We start from the raw sequence: 13,974 nt of genomic DNA, 5'->3' as shown, positions 1-13,974 counted from the left end.
TAACTTTGTGAACATATTACAACTATGGAATCAACTTAATTGTTGTGTTCACGCTTAGATGTTGAGTGCCAAAAAAAATATACCCTAATGCAGCAATCTGATTGGTACGAGATACATACCCTAATGCGGCGATCTGATTGGTGCGAGCAACATGCCACTCTATACGCTAATATAGTTTTTTTTCACGCAAAAAAAATCTAAAAAACGATCAAATTTGATGGCAGTTTGGGAAAAATGCATCTTCTCGTAACATCCGACATTGACAATCATTTTATCGATATCGGAACTCGTTGGCAGATGAAGTTGACCCTTAAAATCCTAAATCAAACATCAATGCTAGACAAATTTTTCTTGAAAGACTTGTAACTAACATTAGAAATGTATAAGGAACAGTATGGAGAGCTTGCGTACGCATGCGTACTGATTTTGGGGTGTGGAGGATCAACAAAGAAACTGATGGTGTCTAGAGTTTTCCTACCCAAAGATACATTGATTTTAAATTGCTCTTACGAATTAGTTTTTCAGTTCCAACTTGAAAACTACTTCTCAGAAGAAGCGCTTGTTATATTTAAAACAGTAAATGGTTTCAACCCGAGGGTAACATGTAATAGTGTAGTTTGATCGTCTGGGTGAGTGTAGTCCTGAGCCAGAAGGACTGTTGTCGGTAATGGTGACTGACGTTTCGACAACCTGAGCGAAAGTCATCATCAGAGTCAAGTGATGATGATAAGACTTGACGCTGATGATAACTTCCGCTTAGGTTGTCAAATCGTCAGTCACCACTACCGACAACAGTCCTTTTCAGGAATACACTCACCCGGATAATCAAACCACAGTATTACATATTTAAAACGTCATTACAACAACAGTATCACTGTAAAACGAAAGCATCCAAAAAACCCTTTCAAAAAGCCTATACGTGAGACTTTTCCTATCACACTCACCATCCCTGCTTTAAGAATGAGACAATACGACCCCAAAATAGAAGAATTTACTTTTCCATGATACTAGCCCAAGGGCCAGATTAATGCGGGCGTCGCCGATGACGTGAACTACCTACATCGGGAGTGGTGAAGTTGAGAAAAGTGTCAAAACTTCCTCTGCCGCTCGAAATAGGTTCCTGTGTTTAAAAAGGACAATGTACAACGGCGGAAAAGATCATCCGGTCATTAGCTGTCTTGATGTCTCCTTCCCAAGGGGAAAATAGAGAGATTGTTGCATTGCTGATGACTGGAATTATCAAAGGATCAATACAACGAAGGAGAATGACAAGAAATACACAAATGAGTTTTTCTGCAAATATATAAAGATCTCGGGATAATGACTACCTTATAGTTCTCCCAGACGAAATATCAAGGTGCTAAAGTCCAGTGAACAAACTGAAAACCAGAAGTAATGAAATTGGCTCTCCATTAGTGACAGCAAATTAGTGTCGAGTGATTTAAATTTAAGGGTGGTCTTGCTTACTCTAAATTTAGGTGTGTCGCGGGTCAAATTACTATAAGCCGAAGGAAATCCTGTAAATTTTAATTATCCCAAAAAAGAATGTGCTCAACGTTAACTCGAGCCTTTTTCTTAAAGGTCGCGGTCTTCGAGACCACAAAAAAATTTGCTCAAGCAGTTACGTTCTTTGCCTGTTTCTCCGGAGCGGAGCACTTTGTAAGCGGCGGATGTAGCATTCATTTGTATACGCTACAAATAAACTCGGCGTTAACACCAAACCTATTATTTCTATCAGTTCTTCCTCTAATGAGTATACAATGAAATAGATTTGATGGCGAACATTGGCTGACCTTACTGACTGGTTGATTAAAGAAATTTTACATTTTCTGATGGTCGATGTTCAATTCCTTGGCTATAAGACAATTGGCATTTAATCTCAACTGATACCGTCGCCAAGGAGACGTAATAGCTAACTACCTCTGTCTAAATTTATTAGAAAAAGAACATACTTAGAGAATTGTTAGTTAATATATTTCACTTCAGCACCCACTGCATGAGACCCTAACATAACAGCATAACCCTAGCATTCGGACATACATTTCATTTCAGTAACCGCGAAACCCTACTCCAGCATGGCTAAGGCTACGAAGTCGACCAAAATAAAGGGGTATGGTGGTAAAAGAAGCAGTAGCGTTCCTGCTATTTAGTGATTTTGTAATTTTATCACTGAAAAATAAAGATTGTATTCATTGGACTAAATGACAAGGGACCTCGGGTATTGTCAAAAGGGAAGCAAAGCTATGTAACTAATCAAATAGGGCAGAGAAAATGTTTCCCGGGGCACACATACACGAGAGCAGTTCATATCTCGCGCGCGCTACGCAAGTCAGACCTAATTCTTTGTGTGGATAATAAGCAATGGTATTAGGACTGAGTGGAGTCCAATTCGGTCTGTAATCATACGAGTGATAACAAAATCGGACGACCGCGCAGCGGAAGTCCGATTTGTTTATCACGAGCATGATAACAAACTGTCCGATAAAAAAACAAAGTACGCAGAGAGAGGTTAAAAATACACCGAAAATTTTTTCCGATTAGTCACGAACTTTTTCGCGTCGCTTCGGCCAAAGTTCCTTAACGCTACAAATAACAAAAGGACTATTGTTTAATACTTAATGAGAGAAGTTGAGCCGGAACAATAGACCATTTCTTGACACGTACACAAAGGACGAAATCACGTCGTGCTTTTAAGTGATAAAAAAAGGGACAAAAAAACCGGTACCAAATGCTCCGCTGAATAAGCATAAAACCATGAATAAAACAACAACAATTGGAGAAGTGGATTAAGGGGAAAAGTTTCTAAAGAAACTGTGGTGCTGCGTCGGTGGTAGAGTATAACAGGATAATTTAGTATTATCAGCCGAATTGATAACGTAAATTGGCCACCGTAAAGAGTTTGCCCAAGCTGACGTTACGAGAGTTAGCCGTTCGTCAGAGCTAACGCTCAGAATGTCAACTTTCAAACTAAATAAATCTGCAACCAAAGCTCGTCAAAAGGAAGGTCGCTGCCGGAATGAATGAAAAACACATGCAAGATATGTAAAACCATGATAACGATGTAAAGAGCGGAAAAGCCAAGGAAATTTTTAAAGTTATGAAAAAAGAAAAAAAAAGATGTTGGAGGAATTTTAAGGCTATCGGCAAAAATTGAGGGCGTGTGCTTTTCTGACTTTACAGTGAACAAGTAATGCGATTTGTGCGCATAACTGCGATTCGTTGCTAGGGATAAAACTTGTCCCTTTATGCTTGTTAAATTTTTTTAGTACATTGGATATCAGTGAGTTCAAGAGTTCCGAGAAAGAAGCAAAATCGTGATGTAGTAGCTATTTTTTGGAAAAAAAGACAATACAGTTTTTGCGATTTTCGCAGAAGAGGTATAAAAATTTTCACCAACCAAAATCATTCGAGGCTCCAATAAGATTTTTACAAGCAAAGAAATTTTTTTAAATGAGCGTCGAGGAGATCTGGGATTGCATTGGCTTTGCTTTACAATTCTTTGCAATGCACGCCTTCCGCTAAACCAATCAGGTAAAAGACAATAAGTACAGACCACTTGTTTATTTGCGCTTTCTCGCGCTTGAGGCGGCTTACTTGTTTTTACTTCAACTTTTCTTTAACTTCTTGTGACATTTACCTTTATTTTGGTTGTCCGTTGTAATAACCTTGGTTTAGACTCTACGATTTTCGGGATCGAGAAGCGCTCTATGATTCAAAAAGTAATTGTTTGTTAACAGCGACGCCAGCCATCACGAATATCGCAAATTAGAAGTAGACTACCCAAGAAAACATGAATTATTTCTATGATAAAATAAATAACATGAAATGATCCTGTAACTAAAAAACGATTCCCTGAAACGAGAAATTCGCATCCTGAAGCTGCCACAGAGACAAGCCATTAACAAATTTTGGTTAACTTGTTTGCAAAGTCACATTTATCATCCAATTAACAAATAGCATATCCACAGAGCTATATTAGACCAAAAACAGGTGGCTCAGCCAGGTCTTATGACCAGAAGTCTTCATCATCGAGGCTTTTGCGCATGTGCAAAATCTTTGCCGGAATTACTGGACAGCAAGGGATGTCGCATTCTTGGTTATCTTGGAAAGCACAAACGAAAACCAAAGAGGTTAAAAATCAAAACTTCCTTAATTGGAAGACTGCCGCATCTTTTAACTTTCATAGAATACGAAAGTTTTGGCATGCAACTAGTCATAGAAAAGAGCTCAACGCCCAAACGGAGCTTCCACAATTTGTTCACGTGGCTGCTTCGGCTCCATATCATTTTCAAAATCAGAAAGTTTATTACACCGATAAAAAGACGTATTACTTTTTATGAAATTGGTCTAATGTGGTGGTTCATAAACATTCTCTAAGAAGAAAAATTTGGGAATTGGGAAGAATTTGATGGTATGGCAAAGTTTTTGCCATACAACTAGTTAAAGCAAATGGTTAAGTGACATCTAAAAGGAGAGACATGCTTTGATTCCATAACTGATGATAGAATCAGATTAAGTCCTCCCTCAATAAAAAGACTTGCATAACTTTCTTGGGAAACTGTCTTTAGTTGGTTCACACACGCTCACTTTATAAAATATGTGGGAGTTTGGAACAATTTCGTTTCAAACCTTTTGCTTGACATCAAAACAACGACGTAAGGAATTCAAGAGTGTGTTAGTTTGAAGCCTCCGCCCTCACCAAATACACTGTCCGTCAACGTAGGTTGTTGCTCATTATTGCTTTGAACAAGTCAATTACATATTTTGTGAAATTTTTTAGGGATTAATTCTTTAACTGTTTCTTTAAACGCACAAATGACTGTTCAATCAATCAATCAATCAAACCTCTACATCGAGTAAGACATAAAATATCTGGAACCAATCTGTACACCGGTGTAAATCGCCGGTCAACTGTGAAAATGGTTGAAGCGGTATTTTTCAAAAATGTGTTGATAACAAAGGACTTAAGTTCACACCCTTGGTATTCAAACCCAATCTATGTAAGTGTTTACATTACGAGACACTTTAGTTCAAAACTAACGGTTTAAACGTTCTACACTTGACAGTACTTACTAACCTCGACGGAATTTCAATCGTTCTTCCCTTTCAATTAAACTTGTTCAGTTTTATTTTGCCACCATGATAGCGAACTAAACCTCCACATGTTCAGTGTATCACTGCAAACTGGCGATAACCAGAGAGTTATCACTCTCAAACACCAGAACATATGTTTGCCATCAGAATTTGAATTGTCCATTTAGTATCCTTGTTAACGTATATTTTCAAAACATTGTTTTGTTTTCAAAAACAAGCGTTCAAAAAGAAAATTAATCTCAAATTGAAAGAGAGCCAAAGAGGTAATTCAGTTTCACCTTGTAAGACGTTCTGTTTTACATCCCGGATCAAACAGCAATATGTTCAACCTTTTTGTAATCAAAGGGATACCGAAAGGGTTAAATTTCTAATGATTAAAAATGAATCCACCTAATTTCGCGAAGCCGATTGGACGGGGCCGGACATATTAGATACTTTGATCTGTCTGATCTAAATCACTTAAATTACCTATTGAGTTAAACTTTGTCGGAGAAGCTAACTCAAAACATTAGTCAGTTTCAACTCCTTTGTCACTACAAACACCCACACGGCTTGGAATAGAGTTAGCTGCAGCATGTTTTATAGCTTATAAGCGTATCAAGAGAAACAAAAAACTAAAAGGAAACTTTGATGAACCCGCAAGGCCTGCTGGCCGAATAAGCCAGAGTGAAATGGAAGTTTTACGTCGTTTATGAGCCAAAAGAAGTCTTTTGGGTGCCATACTGGTACTGTTCGACTCTTCTTTGAAATGACGCATTCGGCTAACTTTAGACCGGTTTATCACTTGTTAGTTATCTCCTGTTTTTTCGATCACTGTTGGTTATGTAATCGACAAAAAGCTCTATAGATGAAACGCCGGGTTCTAGAAAGCGCTATCACCTTTCAAAACCATTTGATTTAAATTGAAAAGCTGTAATCAGGAAATACTTCATTGGGGATTTGATTGATGAATTTCAAAATGATTGATTTAGTTTTAATTGATTTACTTTTCAAATAGGCTTTGCCTTAAATTATAGTATAACGTCTCACTTGTCAGGTCATGAAATTGATGATGAAATGTGAGGACTCTTCAATTTTGGAAAGTATCTAGTCTATCTGTTTTGGATTTTATTCTTTTATCTAAGGTGTAAGTAGAAATGCCTTTTATAAAAGGCAGGATGTAGAGAGCTCATTAACGCCCAGTTATCTTTCAGCTAAGATCGCGGTACAAGACTTAGGATTTAATTCGAGTAGTGGTTCGCGTGAGAGATATATAAAATTCGGCATTCGTGATTAACGCAAATCAGGAGTCTTAATCTACAGAAAGTCGTTGAGTTTTTAGGCTCTGTTGCAACGCCCTCTGTTTGTCGTGTTGACGCCATCTGTGTCTATAACAGCGCGAAAATAAAGAGTGTAGTGAGAATTTAATTCGGTCGTGCCACTGAGATGTTCAAATTCTTAACCTGATTGAGACAGGTACTTGGTAAATTGCGATTTTATACCAGCCAAGCCTCTTAAACTCCTAGTCTGAGGGAGCAGACGCATTTCTCTGCGCAATGTTTACACGTCATCTCAGGAACGCAGACCAATGTATTTCCTCGGCAAGAGAAACAAATGTCTTTAAGTGGCATCTGTTTCCACAAGCTGACTGATTTGAAACCGTGAAGTTCAAGAATAAATGCCCTCCCTAAGACTTTCCGTGACTACCTCTGTGCAAAAGCATGAAATTTCACACCTTTTAGACTTCTTTAGTCTATCTTAACAGTTTTTTGCTCTCCCGTTCGCCTTACTAAGCTGTCCAATTAAAAGCTTTATCGAAAAAATGTGTAATATGAGCTGGCATACTGCGTTTTTCTCAGGCTACGAAAAAATTAAAAACGTTTTCATTTCGCCCGTTAGTTTAATGGGGAGTACAGGTAAATGTTTAATAAATGTGAAACGGTAGTCTTACACGGAAACTAAACCAAACACTTTTGTATGGTTGCCGCACTGCTTGATACTCTGAGTTTGTGGCCGAATAGTCAGACGCTGAGCTGAACTCAAGGATCGGCAAGGCAGCAACGGCAATGGCCCCGTCTGGCCAGAAGGGTCTGGAACAACTCCATGCTGACCATCAACACCAAAATGAAGGTCTATAAAGCCTGCGTGCTCAGCACGCTGCTCTATGGCAGCGAAACATGGATCCTGTACTTCCGCCAAGAACGCAGACTTAATGCCTTCCACCTGCGTTGTCCTAGACGGATCCTGGGCATCACCTGGCATGATCGTGTCCCAAACAAAAACGTTCTGGCACCAGCAAAAATACTCAGTATGCTTGCTTTGCTCGCCCAGAGACGCTTGCGCTGGCTTGGTCATGTGAGCCGCATGAAAAAATTTTTGTAAAACCTCAAAATTACTAAAATTCATGTAACTTTACGTATCGTTGAGAAGGTTTTCTGCCTAAAATCGCAAAAAGGGGAAGCCTGCACTGTTCCCGATCATGGTGACTCAAAGTGGTTTCATTTTTTTTAAACAACAGTTTTTTTGGTGGATTATAGGTTCCTGAATTTTTGTTTCTTTCCCTTGAAATTGTAATACTAAGAGGCCCAATTATTTCTCAACTGGTTGTTACAATTTTTCTTACAAAAAGGGTTTCCAGTGCAACAATACAGCTTTAATCTACGGGTTTTAAGCCAGTAACTCAAAAACGAGCTTGGTGATCCTCAATTTTTATCACTGAGTTGCAATCAGTTAAACGAGATATAGGATTATCTGTACATACAGTTCAGAGCCACCTCAATTTTTTGATAATTTAAGATGGCTCTGAACCAAATGTACATATATTTTTTTTCTAAAATCTGGCAGAGAGCTGAATACAGAGATGATTACAATTCGGAGATAAAAATATAGGTCACCGGGTTCGTTTCGACTTGAAGGCACATTCAGCATTAATTAACGCCGCTTTTCAGAGGCTATAATGTTTATCAACAGTAACTCTTGTGATGATATGGTAACTTATATAAAGTCGTAAAGAAATCAGAACCTGATGAGACATATTTTAACATTTCTTGACCCCATTTTCAGGGAACTTAAGAAAATGTGGGAAAAAATATACTAGTGAAAGCATTTTGTCGGAGCGAATGACGAAGGGCTAAAGCTGAAAACGTCAGCTTTAGAAACTCTTTACGGTGGCTAATTTACATCATCAACTCAGTTGATAAAACCAAATTACCTTGTTACACTCTCCCACCGACGCAGCACCACAGTTTCTTTAGAAACTTACCCTCGTTTTTCATTTGTATAAAACACCTGTTGTAGAGGGATTCGTTGACTTAACTGACAAAAAGTACAGCAATAAGTGCAAACTGAGAATTACATTCTGTAATGGTTGACAAAATTTTTAAGCGTGATAGTCGGTGATAAATACGGACAAAAATGTGCCAAAACAGAAAAAATCAGATCAATGCGTACTCCGGTTTATAGAAGAGAATTCAATCGTCCAGATAACACATGGGAGCACACCATTTCCAGGAAAAAGATTTGTTTACGTTTGGTGCCATATCTTTATAATATTGTTCGTCAAAGACCACCGATTGTTGCAGTTTATCACACATTTTGTTAATCAAACGATAGGCACTCGAAGTCCCTATGTCTAAACTCCAATTCTACTTTTTCGTAACAGGTGACCATTTGTATGAAAGGTAGCGGGTTGCCAATAGCTGTGAAAAGTGAAACCGGTATACTGAGCGTCCTAACGGCTTGAGCAATCGCCTGTTTACCCAGAAACATTCAAAAAACGAGATAGCCGAGAAGGAACTTAAAAAGTTAGTAGAAGTAACTTGATCAAATAAAAGCCAGAAAATTGAGATTATGTAGCAAACTAAACAGATCAGTGAAGTTTAACAACGCAAAGTTAAGCTATTTTACAGGTTGACATGTTTTCGACCATTGTTGTTACTGAAAATAAAAAATACTGCATGTAAATATTTTGGGATTAAGTAATGACATATCCAAACAGTGGTTCCTCAATAACTGTTTTCCAGATTTAATCAGAATTTCGCGCGTGAAATTTTATCAAGTGAGGAAAAAGGGAGAATTTAAATCATAACTCTAAGGGCAAGGGCGAGCATAGAGATACGAAACCCAAGACCATGTTGCTGCGTCCCTAGACAGCACTGTTCAATGGACCAATCATTGGCCAATCATTGTTCACTTGGTAAAGTTGGAATTAAGCAAAGCGTGCAAGCTACCCTCTAACTCACAGAAGTGACTCTTCATGTGTTTAAGGAGCATCTCCATAAGTTAAATATCATTCTACAAGCAGATGATGAAAAGAGACATAATTTTCAGCCAAACGGCGTTATCCTGATATAACAACAAATTTTCTCAACCAGGCTAAATAAATGTTCGATTTTGGAAATTCAAGGGCTTCAGAAGGTGTGTCACTCTATTTTAAGCTGATTTCTAAGAAAAGCAAAACTATCCAGAACTGGACGGCAACGAAGGGGTATTCATATGGATGAAATACTGCGAAAAGTAAATACGAGCGCCCTGATGGGTCAAAAACCTATCGCTATTTCACGAGTAAACACTTTAAAAAATTGAATTACATTTTCATCAAATCAATAGCCTGCACTTTCTATCGGTTTACCAGCGTAATAACCCACTTGGAATGTTTGGATAACAAGCGAAAAGATTGTACATACCCCTTCCCCCTGTTCGTGATTTACAAAGTTTCAAAAACGAACTTGAAAAACCATCGCACATCGTCAGTGTGGGAAAATAAAAACTTTGATCATGGGTATTTTAATCGCCGGATTCGGTGGAAATTCAACACCGACCAAAAAAAGGAAATAATGATTAATTCGTTACGAAATTGAGAGATCCAGGGACTACATCCTTCTTTATGACTTCTCTGTCTAAATCTTAAGTCCGTTGATAACCCAATGATTTTGTTTCTCTCCTTAGAGCAAATTCGCCGCGCGATAGAAACTAGATTTGCGGCAAGTATCATAAAAATTCTAAACATCACGCCACCATGACATTCCACCATTTATCCATACTTCAAATTGAAATCAACAGATGTTGTCCTTAGCAGATTTGTTGCGTTTGAAAAACTAATCTTTCCTGGAAGAGAACGTTTGCTGCAAAAGTGGAATTTGTCAGTAGACACACTCCGCCCCCTGTACATGTCCTTCAGCTAAATTTCTCGGAAAGGAATTTAGAACGTCCATTTCGCTAACAGTTTGACATTAGCTAAACAATTATTTGTTAAAAATATACGGTATTGACCTTTGAAATCTTCACTCCTTGCAACATTGCCAAATTTAGAAACATTTTACCCCCACAAAGGACTGTGAGAGGAACATAATTGCAAGGTTTTGGTTACCAACTGTTTACTGCATGTCTGGAAAATCTTATCGGCGAAAATCCAAACAGCGCTTAAAACTTAATAGAATAAATTTTCATAACCACTATTTATGCTGTATACATTTTCAGTACCGATTTTGTCCCATTTCTGAGCATCGTATCCTTACGAATTTTACATTTGGTTAACTTTGGGAATATTTGAGTTGTAAATGCGATACATTTCTCATATCCATAGCACATTAATACCGCAGACAAGAGATTTTTAAAAATAAATAGAAAAGTGTATTCATTGTACAAGGTAGAAAACGACAGAAAGGAATCAGCGGGAAATCTGTCCGTCACAAGAAAAAACACATCAGAGTTCAACTCGATCACAAGCTAAGTATAAAAGAAGTCGTGCTTGTCTCGCAGACCGGTTGGAACTTTACTTATCCCAATAGTCTAAAAACCAGTGGGAGAAAGTTATCAAGTCTTTGAGCTGGTGAAAACACAATTGTATAAACAGGATACACAATCCCATTCTAACTTATTCCATTTAACTTAGGATGGGCGGTATTGCTAAATTTTAACAGAAGGCGAGGCACGGGATGCAGATATCCTTTGAAAGTCAAGCTACTAACTTACTACACAGCAAATGCTTCTCTCAAACCCGCAGAGACACACAGCCTCTGGTGTATTATTCAACTCGTTGAATTTCTCAAAAAGGAATTTTGTTCGTCCACTTCACTAACAGTTTGACACTCAATGAAAACAATCGGGTACAACCCGCCCACATACTTTTCATCAAGGAGGCCTGGCGCACCCATGTTGGACCCACGTCAATGGTAACCCATTTTATGCCCGTGAAATGACGCAATGGCAAGAATCCGGAAACATTTTATCATGTGCTAACCACGAGTGTCCTTTGAGGTTAACTAAATGACTCTTAAAAAAGTCCAATAATGGTTGGAAAGGCTTCCAACTGCTTTCCTGATGTGAAACGGTTTGAAAATACAAGAATTAAGGCTACGTGGCCAACGATGACACGTCTTCGTCCTTCAAGAAATTCCCAAAATTAACACTAACCTCTGAGAATAAATAAAAATCTCTTTCTCGTTATCTTTAATAGTCTAGGACTGCCAACGAAACGGGAAAGTCCTCGATCTCAGCCTTTGGGCGCTTAGGAAATACATCAAATATAAAGCTTCAATAGCAAGCCGCCAAGGGATGATTTGAGGATAACGATATCAATTAAAGGATGAATTTCGATTGAAACGACCAGAACTCTAATATCTCCATTTTGCGCGCGAAATCTCTTAAAAAATGTTGCTTAACCGTTACGAACGCGTTATAAAACTTTTAAAAAACAATTTGCTTTGTTGTTGCAAAACCAACAAGCTCTTGACGCAAATCCGCCTTTAGCGTTTGACATGAACTGAACAGTACTCAACTAAAGGAAGATAAAGGATCAAAAGATCACGGCTGAGATAGAAATCACAAGAAAGCAATCTTTCAGCGTTTTAATGGCTGACTTTTAAAACGTTGAAATCAGTGAAGAGATGCAGACGCACTGACGAAAAAGGCGATAGCAGGTTTTGTTCAAAATCACTTCCTGTCTCTGCAATACTGCACGTGTATCTTTTGTACTATTCACTGAAACCCAAACGTGGAAACCTACAGCCACATGTCCCCACGCTGATATAAAAATATACTGATTCTGCATACATTGATCTCAAAGAAACACGTGTTCAAAGAATCAGGAGTTGTTTTTGGGCAGCCAATGTGATAACGCACTGTTCACAATAGAGTCAAGTGTAACTTGATATTCTCCAAAGTTTAAGGCGAAGCATTTTGCTTGTTTTCTTTTGTGAAGAAACCGTATCTGCTTCTAGAGTTACGTTCATGAAAGGCTAATTTGTCAAAGGATTTAAACCCTAATTGATGCGTTAGCCCGCAACCTTTGGCCCGCTTTCGTGTTTTGATGACTAATAGCCAATTACATCGGAGAGTGATACTTAAGGCTCCAAGACAGCTCGTTTTGCCATTAACCCTTTCAAACTCAAAACAGCTAAAAAACGAAACAGCTAAACAAGACAATTTGGGTAAATAAATGTTTCACAAATGCCTGGTTACAAACAAATGGCTGTGCCGGGTTTGAGACAACAGTACGGGTATCGCCATATGAGTTTTATCGTAGACGGGTCTTTGGCGCAAGCCGGGCCATTTGCTTCTTCCCTAATGAGAATGCCACCCACCATACGGAGATAACAGTTCCGTAGAAAAGTAATTGCTAGGACATCCGCCGGTTTCTTTTCTTATTGCAAAAAAAACCCTGGCCGGCTGAAGTAAAATTGAACAATTGGACACGGCGATAGATTTAGAAATATGTAAACACGCTTAAGCGCTATCCGAATCTCGAGGAAGTATTTAAGTCAATGGAGATGGAAATTTTCAGCATCGATTTTATCTTACAAGCTCTTGGACAGGCAAGTACAAGAGCAGCGTTTCTCAATACTGATTTAACGCATCTGCCAGATTAATTGCTAGCGTAGTTTTTTGAACTCTTCTTGAACAGCTGTCATTTTGCGGAGTGTAATCGTATATCTTCAATTTGTGACAACAAGGCAGAACGAGCATGGCCACTCCACTACGCAAGGCAAATTTAACCAGCATGTGTTCATTTGTATTACCATGCTAAACCAAAGCTTTGATTGCAGATTAATAGGCAGACAGACGCAATAAGAGGAACGAGTTTACAGGCTAAACGGAACACGCAAACTTTCAAGGTTACAAATACATTTGACACCGTACATTGTAAATCCTTCCTAATGATGAGTTCTCCAACATTGAGAGGGAAGGTCTTCAAACTAAATCAGTTCACAAGTTAAAGAACAAAGCGTGTAGAATTATGTACTTCACTTTTTTCAGTCTCTTTACTTTCCTTAAGAACAAAGTTAAGAGCTGAAGTGACCGATGCTAAAATAAAACTGTGTATTTCAATATTCCTGAGAGCACGAGCCCAATTTAATTTCGGCTCACAAAATCTCCATCACGAAAAAAAAGCCCGGGGCAAGGAACAAAATTAGATCAGTTCGAGGTTCCTTTTACATCGAAAACCTGTGGAAAGCCTTCGCAAACTTCTCAATAAAACATGTTCATCTGTTGACTATCTTCACTGATCTTATTTAACAACAAGGGAGCAGTCAAAATAGATAGCGGAGAGCTAAGTCTGTTACACTGTTTTCGTAGCACTTTGGACTATGTTTGCTCTACAAATAAACTTGGCACAAATCCTACCCGTTGGATTCACTCAACTCGACAAGTAGTTCATTCGGTATACAAACCCACAATGAAGGTTTGCTACAGGGGAAACGTCCTGCTTAGAAAACGAGATTGGTGATTCTTCGGTAAGCGAAAAAAAAGAAAAAAAGCAGAATTCTTCATAGACTAACCGCTGTTAGATCGTCAACTTAGCGAGTCATAAGCCGACCTGTTCTGGAGACGATGGAATGAGTGCTCGGCAGGACGTTATCTTAAAATGTGCATCTAATCTACCGCTTTACAGCAACCGAA

General features: G+C 38.5%; 1 long non-coding RNA gene across 1 annotated transcript; it reads left to right on the top strand.

Moving 5' to 3' along the window:
- Nucleotides 1–12,582: 12,582 nt before the first annotated feature.
- On the top strand, nucleotides 12,583–13,401 carry LOC136279805 (uncharacterized). Its single transcript, XR_010717010.1, has 2 exons — nucleotides 12,583–12,887; nucleotides 13,119–13,401. It is a non-coding gene; the product is annotated as an uncharacterized lncRNA (long non-coding RNA).
- The last annotated feature ends 573 nt before the right edge of the window (nucleotides 13,402–13,974 follow it).

This window comes from Pocillopora verrucosa, chromosome 3 (genome assembly GCF_036669915.1).
Source record: "Pocillopora verrucosa isolate sample1 chromosome 3, ASM3666991v2, whole genome shotgun sequence".
Classification (NCBI taxonomy): domain Eukaryota; kingdom Metazoa; phylum Cnidaria; class Anthozoa; order Scleractinia; family Pocilloporidae; genus Pocillopora; species Pocillopora verrucosa.
Note: the sequence above shows the minus strand (reverse complement) of the source record. Positions and strands in the feature narration are given on the sequence as shown.